Source organism: Myxine glutinosa, chromosome 9 (assembly GCF_964187855.1).
Source record: "Myxine glutinosa chromosome 9, kmMyxGlut1.1, whole genome shotgun sequence".
Classification (NCBI taxonomy): domain Eukaryota; kingdom Metazoa; phylum Chordata; class Myxini; order Myxiniformes; family Myxinidae; genus Myxine; species Myxine glutinosa.
The window spans coordinates 146,955,521-146,970,754 of record NC_136269.1 but is presented as its reverse complement, the minus strand read 5'-3'; positions in this window follow the sequence as shown (position 1 = coordinate 146,970,754).

Sequence of the window (15,234 nt, the reverse complement as noted above, 5' to 3'; positions counted from 1 at the left end):
TGTAACAATATCAGTATAAGGTCAGTTTTTAATGACAAAATTTCCATGTATATGCTCCACATCATAAGGTATGTAATACCGAGCACCCTTTTCTTGTAGGTATCCTTGAATACAAAAATTATAATTCTCTTGTAGTCTTCTTCCTGCCATTTATGTATCAGAAATATATGTGAGATTAATATTATGACAGGTAATACCACCCCATCTTCCCACTACCAAATCGGTTTGTATTCCTCGGCTTTCTATCCTTATCTCATTACCTTCCTTCTTTGTCATGCTAACCATCGCTATACTATCATATAATTTTCTTTTCTTAAAATCATGTATTTGTTGTTTACTAATTGTACTTCCACATAAATCCTTATCCTCGCCAAGCGGATAATATTCTTCTTTACGAGAATGATTCAAATCATGTAGGTCTTCTAAGTTTATTGAAAAATACCAATTATACCCGAAATCAGGCATATCATACCCCCATTTATTAATTCGCATATTAACTATATGTCCTTCTTTATAAAATTCAATTGTAAGCAGGTAGTTAAATTCAATGAGGAAAGGTGTATGGTCAGTATAACCAGGTGTTGTGGTTGTAAATTTTACTTGTTTAACAAAACGTGCTGTTTTCTTTAAATATATATATTGTGATAAATCACTGAATCTAATTAAGTCATTCGCATCTGTACGGTTTGGATAATCGATTAATTTATAAGTATTCTTCATATTAATATTTTTACTTATGCTATATTTTTGTCGTTCAGTCTGTGCCTTTGTATAATAATTTGATAAATCAATATCCTGAGAGGATTCTCCAAAGATAGAACCATCTTTTCCAACATAAGTCATTTATATTAGATTAAAAATGATATCATAAAAATTTTCATTATTGTTGAGCTGAAATAATACATGTAAACATAATTGACCACAACATTTATAATTAATTTCTTGAACTTGCAATGTTTGATAAACACCATTCTGTAAGAATTGTATTACTTCAACAGGTGGTGGCATACCATAACTATCAAAATAATATTTATCCTGACTATTATGAATACAAACCCAATGAGAACCATTCTGTGTCTAAATTCATAATAATATTCTTTGTATTCTTATTTATATGTATTAATTCATCTCTCATACAAATAACCACATTATCAATTTTTAGTTTTTTACAATACTTAGCTCGTTCTATATTTGACGTTGTATTCTTTCAAAATTGTTTAAACCATTTATCCATTTATTTATGAGAAAGACACAATCCATTACCCCGTTTAGTTAGTTTAACACCCGCTTGAGCGATAGAGGAAAGCATATCTCCAACCAACAATCTCGCTTTATCAGGTAGACTTTCAAGTTTTTGAGCAAAATCTACAATTACACCACTTCCACTAATTTGTTTCTCCAACTCCTTGTTATGTCTTTCCAATTCTTTTTGAGCTTTTAGTTGTGCCTTCCTTTCGTTAGCAGTTTTTACCGCTGCTGAAATACCACCAGTCAATGCTCCCGCCGCACTTAAACCAGCAAATAAAGGAATTAGAAACGGGAGAAATCCTCCTCTTGACTCGTCTGTTGAATATTTATTTAACATAGGTTTTGTCATTTTAATTTTAAGTGAACCAGTATCATTTAGTGTTTTTACTTGTGTGTGTGTGTGAGTAAAACATCAATTCTTACTGCTCCTTTTCTTTGAATTGTATTAACATTAATAATACAAGGCTTTTGATTTTGAATACAAGATGTTAATTTATTAAGATTGATTTGATTAACATATACCCCTACCATTTATTTATGAGAAAAAACCTATGTGATATTAATCATAACACCATTATCTGTATTAATCTGTAATTCTGTTTCTTCAAAAGCAAACAATATGTATTAACCTCTTCACTCTCCCCTCTTTCAATGTATAGAGAAGTGTCCACTTTATTAGACTTTATAGTTTCTTTTTGAGAACTCAGGTCAATTGTGTAGATTGTATAAAGTTTTTGAAACGCAACCATATCCAAAATAGGGTTATTATTACCATTACTTTCACACACCTTTTGGTAAGACTTGTAGGCTTCCGCATAATCATTTTCTTCCCAATCAATTTCCAATCTATCTCGCGGATAAAATGTTCCATCAGGAGAAACCCGAAGTAGTTTCACCTTAGCATTATCACACAGCGCATTATTCTTATTAGTACCGTCCTCTCCATCTGGTTTTTAAAAAATGAGCCAGAGGTATCGTGGCTTTCCTTGAAGAACACCTAAATTCCAAGTGGAGGTAGTGTGTTCCAGTTTAACGTGTTGACATCTTCTTTTAAGGTATGATACATTTAGCGGGGTCTTTGAGTTAAGTCTTTTATTTAACATCTCTTCCGTTTTAATATTAGGAGTATATTCACTGATATACCAACACAAATCATTAATAACAAATTTATTATTGTCGCCAAAAGCATTTTCAGCCCCAAAAAGCAACCTATTTACATTATCATTCCTTTGTAGTTGAAATCTAATTTTAAGACCATACAAAACTTTATCATAATCACAAAATCCAAATATACCTTTCAGAGGTACCGCTACGGTAAAACTATTCTCTACTTTTGTTTCATCATTATACATTGACTTCCTTTGACTATAACCAGGGTCAGCATTTGTTCCCGTTGACATATCAGGAATAAAACCTTCAACAGCTCCCTTACCCATTCTATCACTAAACGAATATAGTGTAAATTTCATCATTTCAGATGTAGCAGAGACATAATCAACCGCTTCAACCTCTTGTGTTCCAATATAGAGGCGAACACTATCAAACATTTTCCAGAAGAAATCATTTACGAGTGTAGCATTAGTGTTATTTGCAGCCTTAGTGAATTTAAATTTACACAGCAAGAAACTATCAGCGAGATTCAAGTAAGTTTGTTGATTATTTATTTCAAAACTTTTTGTTCCATTTGAATTCCAGTCTGTTCCTGTTATAGCATTTACCTTAAAATAGTCTTCCTTTTTCGTGGAGTTTGAAATGATAATTGTATCATCCAAATCATAGATACTATCAATCGCTTCCATACTTGTATTTATATAGCATTAAAATTGTTGAAACCCTGACCCAAGTATTTTAATGATTTTTTGTCATTCTTGTGAAGATAGTTGAGTTTTACCTTTTTTTATTTCTTTGATTGCTTGTAATTTATGAGACTCCTTTTGAGCATCTTTTATACTCTTTATAGCTCCCGCAACTGAGCCCACGGCAGAAGCAGTTGAACCAATTAGGTCTTTATGTTTAAGGATGGTTGAACCAATACCCATTAGAGTATCAATTATCCCATCTCCTTTATTTCTAAATTGATGTCCCACACCCCGCTATCTCTTTGGTTTATAGTATCCTCTACCAAAAAACATACCTTCACCCTTATAGTATGGTGAAAGGAATATCCCATCCCCTGTAATTATTTTATATTTTCCCAACTCGTGTTTTCTCACAATAACCATTATTTATTTATCAAAAAAAACTTCACGAAGGTGAATTCTGATGGATATAATTTCTTCATTAAAGGAGATCATACGATTATCTTGATCGGTTATCCTAAAATTTACTCTGTATATGGTTTTTCCTGACACAGGTAAATAGACAAGATTATTTGGTTCCATATTGAATTTATAACCAATCGGGGTTGAGTATGCACTGAATGAAAATATTGTATTTGTTCTTATTCCATCGTTATAAACACCATCAATCAAATCACAATGAATTAATACTGAATTTATACTGGAGGATATTTGAATGACATTATCACTGTAAGACGTCCCATTAGTTTCAATCTTTTTTGAAGAGAAACCCAATAGCTCTCTGAACGAATTTTCAATCGTGAAATCAACTTTATAATTATTTTTAAGTTTAATCGTTGATTTTGAAGTGTGTTTTTGAATATCTATTACCATATTTTTTGGTTCATCACCTTTTTCTTTCATAAGGCGAGAGACTACTGAAGATATTTGAGAAATCTCATAAGCTCCGGGTGAAACGGTTATAGTTTTATATCCACTTCCTGGATTATAACTAAACTTGTTGTTTTTCTCTGTGATATTAAAAAGGGTATTGTAAGTCTCCATTGACAACAAAGAAGCCTCATATTCTTTTGTGGGGTCAAGTTGTAATGGGTAAGGGAATGAAGCTGTGTAATCACTCATTGTGAAATTAAAACTAAGAATTGTGCTTCTCATCTTATTTAATATCTAATAAAATATCTTTGTATTGACATTTATTAATTATTTTCATATTCATCAACTGATCTAAAATGGCTGAGGATTCATTAAAACAATTGTTGTTTCCAGCCTTCTTACTACCTAACAACAATAATAGCCTATTAACTAATTGTGATGGGTCATTTGGAAGAAAACTAACACCCGAACCAAGCTTACTTAAAGCATCAATAATATGTTTCTCCTTCTCATTCTTCTTCCTTTTACCAGTAACAGAAACTCCATAATCAAGTGCATTTAGCAACTCAATATACTCTCTATCTTCCTCTCTTTCCATATCAAGTGGTTCATCAAAATATTTTGAACCGCTGAATCCGGAGTTTGTTAGAAGAAACATTAATCTTGGAGTTAATTCAACATTTGGTTGAGCAGAACTTAAGAACACCAATTTATCATTAAATATCAATAACTTTTCTTTCACAAGATAGAACTGTGCTGGTTCTTCTGTTGGAATGAAACCAGCTCTGGTTTTTGAATCCGCTGAATATTCATTGTTTTGTAGAGCTTCCACAACATAATTAGGGGGTTGATTTACCTCCTCCAGTTTCCGAAATAATCCTTCATCATCATATTCTAATTCTCCAAGTTCTTGCGCCGTCATTTGACTAAAATCTTTGAGCATTTGAAGTTTTTTCGGAGTACATTCTACCGTGGGAACTGTAGGTGAAATCGTTTGTTGAGTTTTTTAAAGTGGTTTAAAAAATTTCTCTTGTTTTCTTTCAAAGGCTTCTTCACCAGTTAGTTTCTGTCTCCATTTCTTCTTTATCTCTTCCTGTTGCTTTACAACTTTTGAAACCAACTCTTGATGTTCTTTAAACTTTCTCGCTCTTTCTTTGACATTCATTTTCTGTATTTATTTATTGAAAAATATCAGTTAGTATCTCATCTTGTTTCACAACAATATATTTATATTTTCCAATCGTGTGTTTCATATAATTTTCAAATTCTTTTTTTACTACATAACGTAGAGCAATTATCTCTCCAAAAATTATTTACATCTATTGAATATAATTAAAATAAAATAAAAGTATTAGCATTGTTTCTTATTGAGTGCCGAGGGAGTTGAAAATATGACTGACTAAGATAAATACAATTACAAAAAGAATGTCTCCCTCTTGTATAGTAGCTATCCATTACTGTTTGGTTTCTCTCATTAACACAATCATCAAAGATGACGAGGTTCTTTTTTGATTTATCTAAATCTTGAGGTGAAGGTATATCATCCGTATTATCACTGAGAATACAAGTTATGGGTTTTGGTTTCGATTTTGATTTCTGTGTATCACAAAATAATTGTATTATATCTTCAATATTATAATCATTTAGTTTGTTTTGAAGTTTAAATAAACCGATAATGTCTTCCTTTTTAAGACCCGCATTAAAACCCTGTGAGAGTAGTTGATACTCGGGTTGAAAACTTGACTTTGTAAAAATTATTAAATTATCATAATCTAAAAAATTAGGACCAAGGAGCATCTTTAAAAGTAAACAGGTTTTTCCACATCCGCTTGAACCAACTATTAGACATCTCAATGAATTTGGAATGTTTTTATGGTTATTAAATTTTATCTTATTTTCCCAAACGGGTAAAAAATCATTCATTTATATATTTGGAAAACAAGTCATCTAACTTTTTTTGAGCTATTTTAGAAACTCTATATTTTATCCTGAGTTCGGGTTTAATTTCAAAATAATTCATTATTTTATTTATATAGTATCTTGTATTAACATTTCCATGAAAATTATTTTGAATAATAAATATCATTAAACCCTTATACATTTCCTCAATACAAATAGTCTCTTCCCTTGAAAGAAATGATGTATTATCATCACAATACTTAACATTCATCTCTCTTATTAATCTTGTAAAGTAATTCATTTTTGGTTCTAATTTAAAAGAGTTATATATTTTTATATATTTTTTATTATCATTAATTAAAATTAAATCACAGAAAATACATTGTTTATATGAACCCTCATTATTAAGCCCTATTCTATCACAAGCTGGACAATTCTCTAATTTATCATATGGAGAGTCTGGAAATTCTAAATATCCTTCTATCATATTTATATAGTAAATGTTTACTTAAACTAAACGCAAGTTTATTAGCTAATAAATACAATGTTTCAAAACACAAAAGACAAATTTCAATCAATCTCTACTTCGGTGGAAGATATAGAAAAATATGTCAAAGATGTTAAATTGAACAAAGATAAATATGGGAATTTTGGGGTAAAACCAGTTATGGAAAATAACATGAGCCCCTCTATTTCATTTAAAGGAAGAGCTCTAACTATACCTGGAAAGACATCCATTAAAGTAAATCTAACAAAAGTTTCTCCTCTACTCCTGCCAATTTATTCAAAGCTTGAAAAAGTGATCGATCACGATACTTTGAAAAAGAATGATAAGACCATTAACAATACTCGTGGAGAAATTTGTATTTACTTTAATAATCCAAAGGGTGTAGATCTAAGTAAAATGAATGATGTTAATATTTCTGGTGAAATGTCATTTCGTTCTATGATAGTTAGAGATTATTTAAAGATAACTTTTGATATTAAAAATGTAGAGATTGAATCTGTTAATGAAAGAAAGTATATAGATATTGATGGGAATATTTTTCCTGCTAATTAAATATGAGTCTTTACAGCAGTGAAGATTTTACTATTTTATTGAACTCGGACGATGGTGATGATAGTATTTCATTGAACTCAGATGATAGTTATGATGCTAATAGTTTGTGCTCAAATGATAGTTATGAGAGTAGCTTTATTGATGACTCTGAGTATGATTCTGAGTATTCATGTGATAGTTATGACTCAGATGATTCTGAGTGAAAAAGTGTTTTAGTTTAAGTATAGTTTCATATACTTATTCCCGAAAGAGAGGTTCCCGAAAAAGGCCAACCCCCGCTTGCGGGGAAAAATGGCCTCTAAAGGTGGTTATATATAGTTTCATATATAAAAAGCCTGTAAAAAGGCACTTTCTTCTATAAGTGTTTTACTTTAAGCACAGTTTCATCTTTTAAAAAAGCCTCTAAAAAGGTGTTTTACTTTAAGTATAATTTTGCTATATAAATATGATCAAAGCAACGTATTGCGACGTTTGTGAACAAGAATATAAACAATACAAAAGACACCTTAAAACTAACAAACACACATTTAATCTACTTCACCTACTAGCTCCTATTCAGAAGGAAACAAAACACTGTTGTGTCTGTCATAAAAAATATCCTCAAGAAAGGCTTTAATACATCTTAAAACAAATCTACATTTATCAAATTTTATCACAACTAAAAACTCTGATGGCGCATTCAAAGGACATATTAAAATAAGAGTCTTTAACTTCAAACCTCCTGAACCAGAGTCTATAGTTGATGCTGTAGAAATAGTTAAACCTGCTGTTCAAACGTTGATTGAAAAAACACTAAAAGAAATGAAACCACTTAAATTTTATATGGGAGTAAAATTAGAAATGACAAAGGACGAAGGAGTTATAGATACACCATACATGAGAACTGAGCCACACTTTATATCTTCATATCAAGATTTTAAAACATCAGGAGTCTATGATGAACTTATTAAACAAGAGCAAGATGTGGATAATTCAATCGTAGGAAGTGGATTCAATATAGGAAAAATTATTTACATAGACATTCATATTCTTAAATCAGATCCTCTAAAAGCTTCTTCTTACATTGATTTACCTAGTGTTATCAAAAATAGAAAAGCAGTTATCAATATCAAAAATAAAGTCAATAAATGTTTTCTCTGGTCTATTCTAGCACACTTACATCCTCCACATTTTCATGATGAAAGAGTATCTCATTATAAAAAATATGAGAATACATTAAATACGAAAGATCTAAAGTTTCCTATGGCTTTAAATGATATTCCTAAATTTGAAAAGATGAATAATTTATCAGTTAATGTTTATGGTCTAACAGAAACAAACAACATTCAGGTTTTAAAGCTTTCTGACAATATTGTAAACAAACTCATATTAATCTTCTATATTTAAATTCAGAGGAAAATTCACATTATACATACATCAAAGATATTGCTAAATTAATAAAACCACAAGTATGTAAAAGAACAAATAAAATATATATTTGTTTGCGTTGTCTTAACTTCTTCCATACACAAGAAAGATTAGATAAACATTCAAATTATTGTGGTGAACATAAATCAACGGTAATCAATATGCCTAAAGAAGGCTCAAAGATCACATTCAAAGATGAAAAGAAAAAGTTCAAACATCCATTTGTTATATATGCTGATTTTGAAAGTATTCTTGAAAAAATAGATACTGCTTCTCCAGATCCAAAAGAATCATACACAAATAAATATCAAAAACATACTCCTTGCGGTTTTTGTTATTATATCAAATCATCCGTTGGTGATAAATATAACAAGTTAGAGGAGTATAGAGGCTCAAATACCCCAGAGGAGTTTGCGAAACGACTAGAAAAAGACTGTGTCCGATTAACCAAGATAATGAGAGAAACCAATAAACCAATGTCCTTGACGAGTGAACAGAAAAGGGAATTTAGAAAAAACAATGTTTGTCATATTTGTGAGGAAAAAATTGGTGAAGGTCTAAAGGTTAGAGATCATTGTCATCTCACTGGTAAATATAGAGGTCCGGCTCATCAAAGTTGTAATATTAATTATAAACTCCCCTCTTTCATTCCTGTCTTTCTTCATAACAACACTCATTATGATACGCATCTATTTATTAATGAACTTTCAAAGACATCTGGACACATTTCAGCAATTCCTAACACGGATCAGAAATACATTTCATTCACAAAAACAAATCACACATCTCCTATTACTCATATCAGATTTCTTGATACATTTAAATTCATGGCAAGTCCATTGGCTAACTTGGTTCAAAATCTAAAAGAGTTTCCATGTCTTTCAGAGTATTTTTCAGATAAAGATTTTCTAACACAAAAGGGAATTTACCCCTATGACTATATGGACTCATTTGAGAGATTCAATGAAACACAACTTCCTTCAAAAGAAAATTTCTATAACAAATTAAACAACAGTCATATATCTGATAAAGATTATGCACATGCACAAAATGTTTGGGAAAAATATAAGATCAAGAATCTTGGCGAGTATCACGATTTGTATCTCAAAACTGATGTGCTTTTATTGGCCGATGTATTTGAAGCCTTTAGATCTGTTTGTCGCACTGGATATGGATTGGATCCTGCTCACTACTACACAGCACCTAGATTGGCTTGGAGCGCGATGTTGAAAATGACAAAACAAGCTTTGGATTTGATAACCGATGTCGATATGCTTTTGATGATTGAAAAGGCAAAAAGAGGTGGAATTTCACAAGTCTGCTCGAGTAGATACGCAGAGCAAATTACAAATATCTTCCAAATAATGATTCAACGAAAAAGAGTTCTTACTTGATGTACTATGACGCGAACAACCTGTATGGCTGGGCAATGTCTCAGGCTCTTCCTTATGGAAAACTTAGAAGGGTAAAGGAAAAAGACTACAAAAAGGTTTTACAAGATGTATGTATCTCTACACAAAAAGAATTGGATGATTCAAAGGTTGGTTATTATTTTGAGGTCGATTTAAAATATCCTGAAGAACTTCATATCAAACATAAAGATCTTCCATTTACTTGTGAGAAAGAAAGTCCAAAGAAAGAATGGTTGAGTGATTACCAACAATCGTTTGATATAGGTGAATCAACAGAAAAATTACTTACTACATTATATAACAAGAAAAATTATGTTCTACACCAAAGAAATTTGCGACAATATTTATCAAAAGGTCTAAGAGTAGAGAAGATCCACAGGGTTCTAAAGTTCAATCAAAGTCATTGGCTAAAGGAGTACATTGATTTGAATACACAAAGAAGAACAGAGTCAAAAACAGATTTTGAGAAAGACTTTTATAAATTGATGAATAATGCGGTCTTTGGTAAGACCATGGAGAACGTGAGGAAAAGACAAAATATCAGACTAGCAACATCCTGGGAACAAGCATCAAAATTAATTAGTAGACCGAGTTTTACTCGAGCTGAGGTCTTTACTGAGAACTTTTGTGCGATCCATTTGATTAAAGAGAGTATTGAAATGGACAAACCTATTTATATTGGAACATCAATTCTTGATTTATCAAAGTCATTAATGTATGATTACTTTTATAATAACTTGAGGAAGAAATATCAAAATGATGTTAATCTACTTTATATGGATACAGATAGTTTTATTTTGAAAATTAATACTGATGATGTTTATTCAGACATGAAAAAGGACATTAATATCTATGATACAAGTAATTACAGTCCAGAGAGTGAGTTGTTCTCTTCTAAAAATAAAAAGGTGATTGGAAAGTTCAAGGATGAATTAGGAGGATATGTTATGAGTGAATTTGTGGGATTGAGGTCAAAGGCTTATGCTTATAAATACATTGTGAATAACGTTGAAAAGACTGATAAGTAGTTAAAAGGTGTAAAGAAAAATGTTATTAAAGAAACAATAAACTTTAAGGATTATTCTAACTGTTTAACAACAAAGAAAGAAGAGTTTAGAAAGATTAATGGAATAAGAAGTTATAAACATCAATTATATACAGAAGAGATAAATAAGAAAGCATTGGGGGCTTTTGATGATAAGAGGTTTATTTTAGAAAATGGAATTGATTGTCTGTCTCCCTTATGGTTATATAAGTATATAAGTGATAAGTTAAAAAGGGGGTTAGGGATTTTAACAGGCGACCGCCGCCTTTTTTTACTATTATATAAATGATAGAACCAAGTATCAACCAGACTAAAGAGTGGAGGTGTAATCAACCTTGGTATATAAATGGAAAACATAATGAATGTGAAAAATATCAAATAAGACTTATTGAAAAGGCAACTGGTAAAAAAGTTCACAAAACAAATAAGAGAATTAATTTAAATACCGGTGAGTTGGGTAAAAAAGATGGAAATATTTTTGAGTGGACAGAAAACTTTGATGGTTGTCAGGAAAATATATACTTTAATTTTAAAATGGTGTGTGGCACAGGAGGCGCTCAGACAAGGACATTGAGGGAGGTTTATCATTTTATTTTTATCTCAGTTAAAATATCTTGATAAAGAACCAAACTCAAACATATACTTTGTTAATGTATTAGATGGTGAAGAGAGTTGTAGGAGAATTAAATTATTTCCTACGCATAAACAAATATTTATAGGATCATTGTTTCAGTGGTCTACTAAACAACAATGATCATTGATAGTAAGAGTAAAAGGCCCATAAGACCAAGGGGGGCAGGAATAGAGGTGTTTATGGGAAATGAAGAAAAGTGATGGTGAGAGGAAAATTTACATGTAAGTGAATGGAGATTTGGATGTTCAATGAAGGATTGGTTCCAAGCTGTTCGTGTTCAGCCTGGTACATCAAGATGGGTTTTCCATTCAGCCCTAGCTCAATTAAAATATCTTCATTATGTATTAGCCCAAGTAGATTAATTGGCTCATAAGGCCAATAAGCTCATGGTTCAAAAGGCCAAAAGGCTCATGGAGTCTTTTGGATTAATAGGGGTGTTTTCCAAAAGTGGGAAAAGACAGGGGGGTAAACGACATTAGATAGGGATTTCCCATGTTAAATGGGTTTGTCCCAGGAACAACATTTATCATCTACTCAGACTCCTCACGAAAGACTGTTCCACCACCCTAGAAGCTCAGGTAGTATCCGATCTTTACCCAGTTGGCTCGCTGAGCCGGGGCCGGCCTATCTCAAATGTGCGGTTCACACAAGCAAGTACGATCCCTTAGTCACTAAGGGTGTACTTACTTTTTCACATGACTGTACATCGGTGGATCCTCCCCCATTCACTCACACAAACCCGAATACTCAATCACACACATTTCAATAATAAAAACACTCATTCCAACCTCCCTGCAAGACCATGGCTTAAATGTCATTACACACATGTGATGCTCAATTAGGCAGCGGGGAGGTAAGGTACAAGCAAGATGGTGGGGGTGCTTCAGGCTGTGGTGCCCGCATTCCCAAAAACAAGTGCCCAACTTGCGACCTCTTCACAACCCCCCCCCCTTCAATTCTCGCCCCATGGCAGCCAAACAGCTCCTTAGATGTCATCCCGCCGGGAAGGTCTCCACACCAGGATCCTTCGGCCTCAGGCTCTCATAGCCTCAGGGTCGCCAGGGGTCTCCATACCTCGAGGAACCCAACCAGACCTACCGCCGACTGGTTTCCAATTTCCAGACACCACCGGCTGCCAGGGGTAGATTACCTCAGGGGGCCCGCAGTCACCGCTCCTCCAGAGCTTGATCCGTACCTGCAGACACACCCACCCTCTCCACCCACAAAATCCACAATGACATTTCCTCCCCCGCTGCCATTCAATCCTCAACACATCATACAATAAAAAGATACTGCCATGGCATGCGTACATGTGAAATCCCCATTCACATTGCACTCTTCAACCACAATTCAATTTCCATTCTCATGACCACACAAAAACACAAAACCACAAAACCTTTTACACATAAACAAACGCCACCCACAAAACACTTTGCAGCACACAAAGCAATCCACTCACCGACCATGCCGTCACTCTCACCCGCCCCCAGTCCAAATTACTAATGTCCCAATTTATGAACAAGTACCGAAGCACTCAGGACAATAAACATCAAAGCCTTACCATTATGTGCAGGTAGTCACAGTTTGGTCGGGTCCAAGAGTGTCATCCACCCTGCCAAATTTCCAAATTTATACCATGGGGCCAATGAATTTCCCCCAAATTTCCTTTTATCCTGGCAAGTATGTGGATCCGCCTCCTCCGGTGACATTTACTATTATACTAAACCTGGCTATGACAGCTCCGCCCCTTTACTATGCAAGGGCAATCGGGTAAGTTGAGCAGCCGAAACGTCAACATGGCCCATGAGTGCCCATAAGGGTGCAACCCACCATCCATCCTTCGGCCCCCTGCAAGGACCACGGCTCCACTAGCCAAAGCTGGCCAATGTGGTGAGAACCTGCTGCCAACTCCGCCATTACCAAGGCCTTGGACCTGAGGGGCACGGTCGCAGTGCATGGCATCCAGATCACGTCACCTGCACCTCTCACATCTCCCAGTCCGCACACATGCAGCCCCCAGTGCCCACCTACATATGACCACGACCAATGTCCAGTTTACAGTCATGTTTCACCAGTAGACTCAATCCCAGAAGACGTGGTCGCACACCTCAGCCACGCATGCCACCACATTCACCTCCTAACTGCCCAACTTCATCCCTACAACTCCGAGTCCCAATATTGGAGCCGTCACCCCCTGTAGCCAGTTGAAGGCTGTGTCCTGCTCACCTATCAATTTTATCCAGCCTCCAACACTTTGGTCTAACACAACTGGATCAACAATGATGTCACTGGCCCTGTGCCCACCATGGCTTCACAAAATTCACCCTCAATTTTGCATCTAACCCTCAGATTACACGTGCCAATCTTTCCACTATTCACTATCTTCACCAAAGCAGGGCGCTTCTCCATACACTTGCAGGCCGAGCATGGCCCCAGTTTGCTCAGCTCTTTTGAATTTCACGATTTAGCCCATGGCTCTCTTCCCAAGGCGAGAGTCCACAAATCACAACGGAATATCTGTGGAAGATAATGCTCACACCATCACGTTCCACAGATGCCCCAATGGTTGTCCAGTGGGCTATATTCATACCTGTCCATGCGGTTCGACCCGCGTCCATAGACCAGCACAGCATAGCAGGTCACCACATGCTGGCTGTCCCAGAGTCTCAGGGAGAGGCTGCCAGGGCACATGCCCAGGCGGTCACCACATCAGGCCGTTGTTTGCCATCCATGGTGCTGCCACCAAAGCATGACCTGCAGCACCTCCCCCTAGTGGTCCTCATAATACACCATACCAGGTTCCTGTGAGAAACCACCTCGGAACCCTGGAAGTCTTAACCCCCTGCAGGGTCCGGCGACCCTGTTGGCCCATGACACTCGGTAGGGCGGTGCCCTGATGGACCAGGGACGCCACACTACACCAGACTTCCCGTGGGGCCTGGGTCATACCATGACAACTATGGTCGAACCCCACGTCCACATCCTGACAGCACAGCCCCCCAGCTGGCTGGCACAACCCAATTTTGAAAGGGGCAAATTTTACACGAGGTCGACCACAATGACCCCTCCTGGTCCAAATTTCGCAGCCAGGGGGGACCAACTCCCTTAAACACTGCTCCAAATTAATTTCCCATTTAAATTTAAATTTCCTTTAAAAAATTCTGCCTCGCATGCCCAACCGCAGCTGCAGATCACAACCCCTTCTTCGAGTTTTTCTGCCCCTCCCTGCAGCTGTTCGAAATTCATTAAGGGGATCGCTTTTTCCGTCGCTCTCTCTCCCGACTCCTCCATGTCCAGCTCTGGGCCAAAACACCCCCCCCCCCCCAGCTGTGTATTCAATTTCGGAGCCTCTGGTGCCCAATTGTGGTTCGTGGTGAGGGTCCCCCCGATAATAACTTCCTCGATGGTATTTCCTGATGCTCAAATTCCAACTCCTCCCCATGCTGGTGCATTCTGGCATCCACGCAGATCCGACAGCCTTCCAGGTCATTTTACTCAAACATTTCCCATTCACTTTTTAACATTCCCTCTCCTGTGCCCCAATTTCATTCTTTTGTTCTCTTCGGGCTTTTATTTCTTCCGTTTCGGCTTTTATTCTGTTACTTCGGGCCTTTATTTCTTCAGTCCCAGCATCCAATTGTTCACTACAGGCATCCATTTGAGCCCCCATTCATTCACTTTGAGCATTAATTTTTTCCTTACATTTTTCAGTCATTCCCTTTATATTATTTTCCAATCGTTCCCCACGCTCATTCTGAGCATTTACCTCTCCCCTCATATTACTCTCCAATCCCTTTATATCGTCACTCATTCCCATTAACAATTTGCACGTGGCCTGGTAACCAATCGGACCCGCT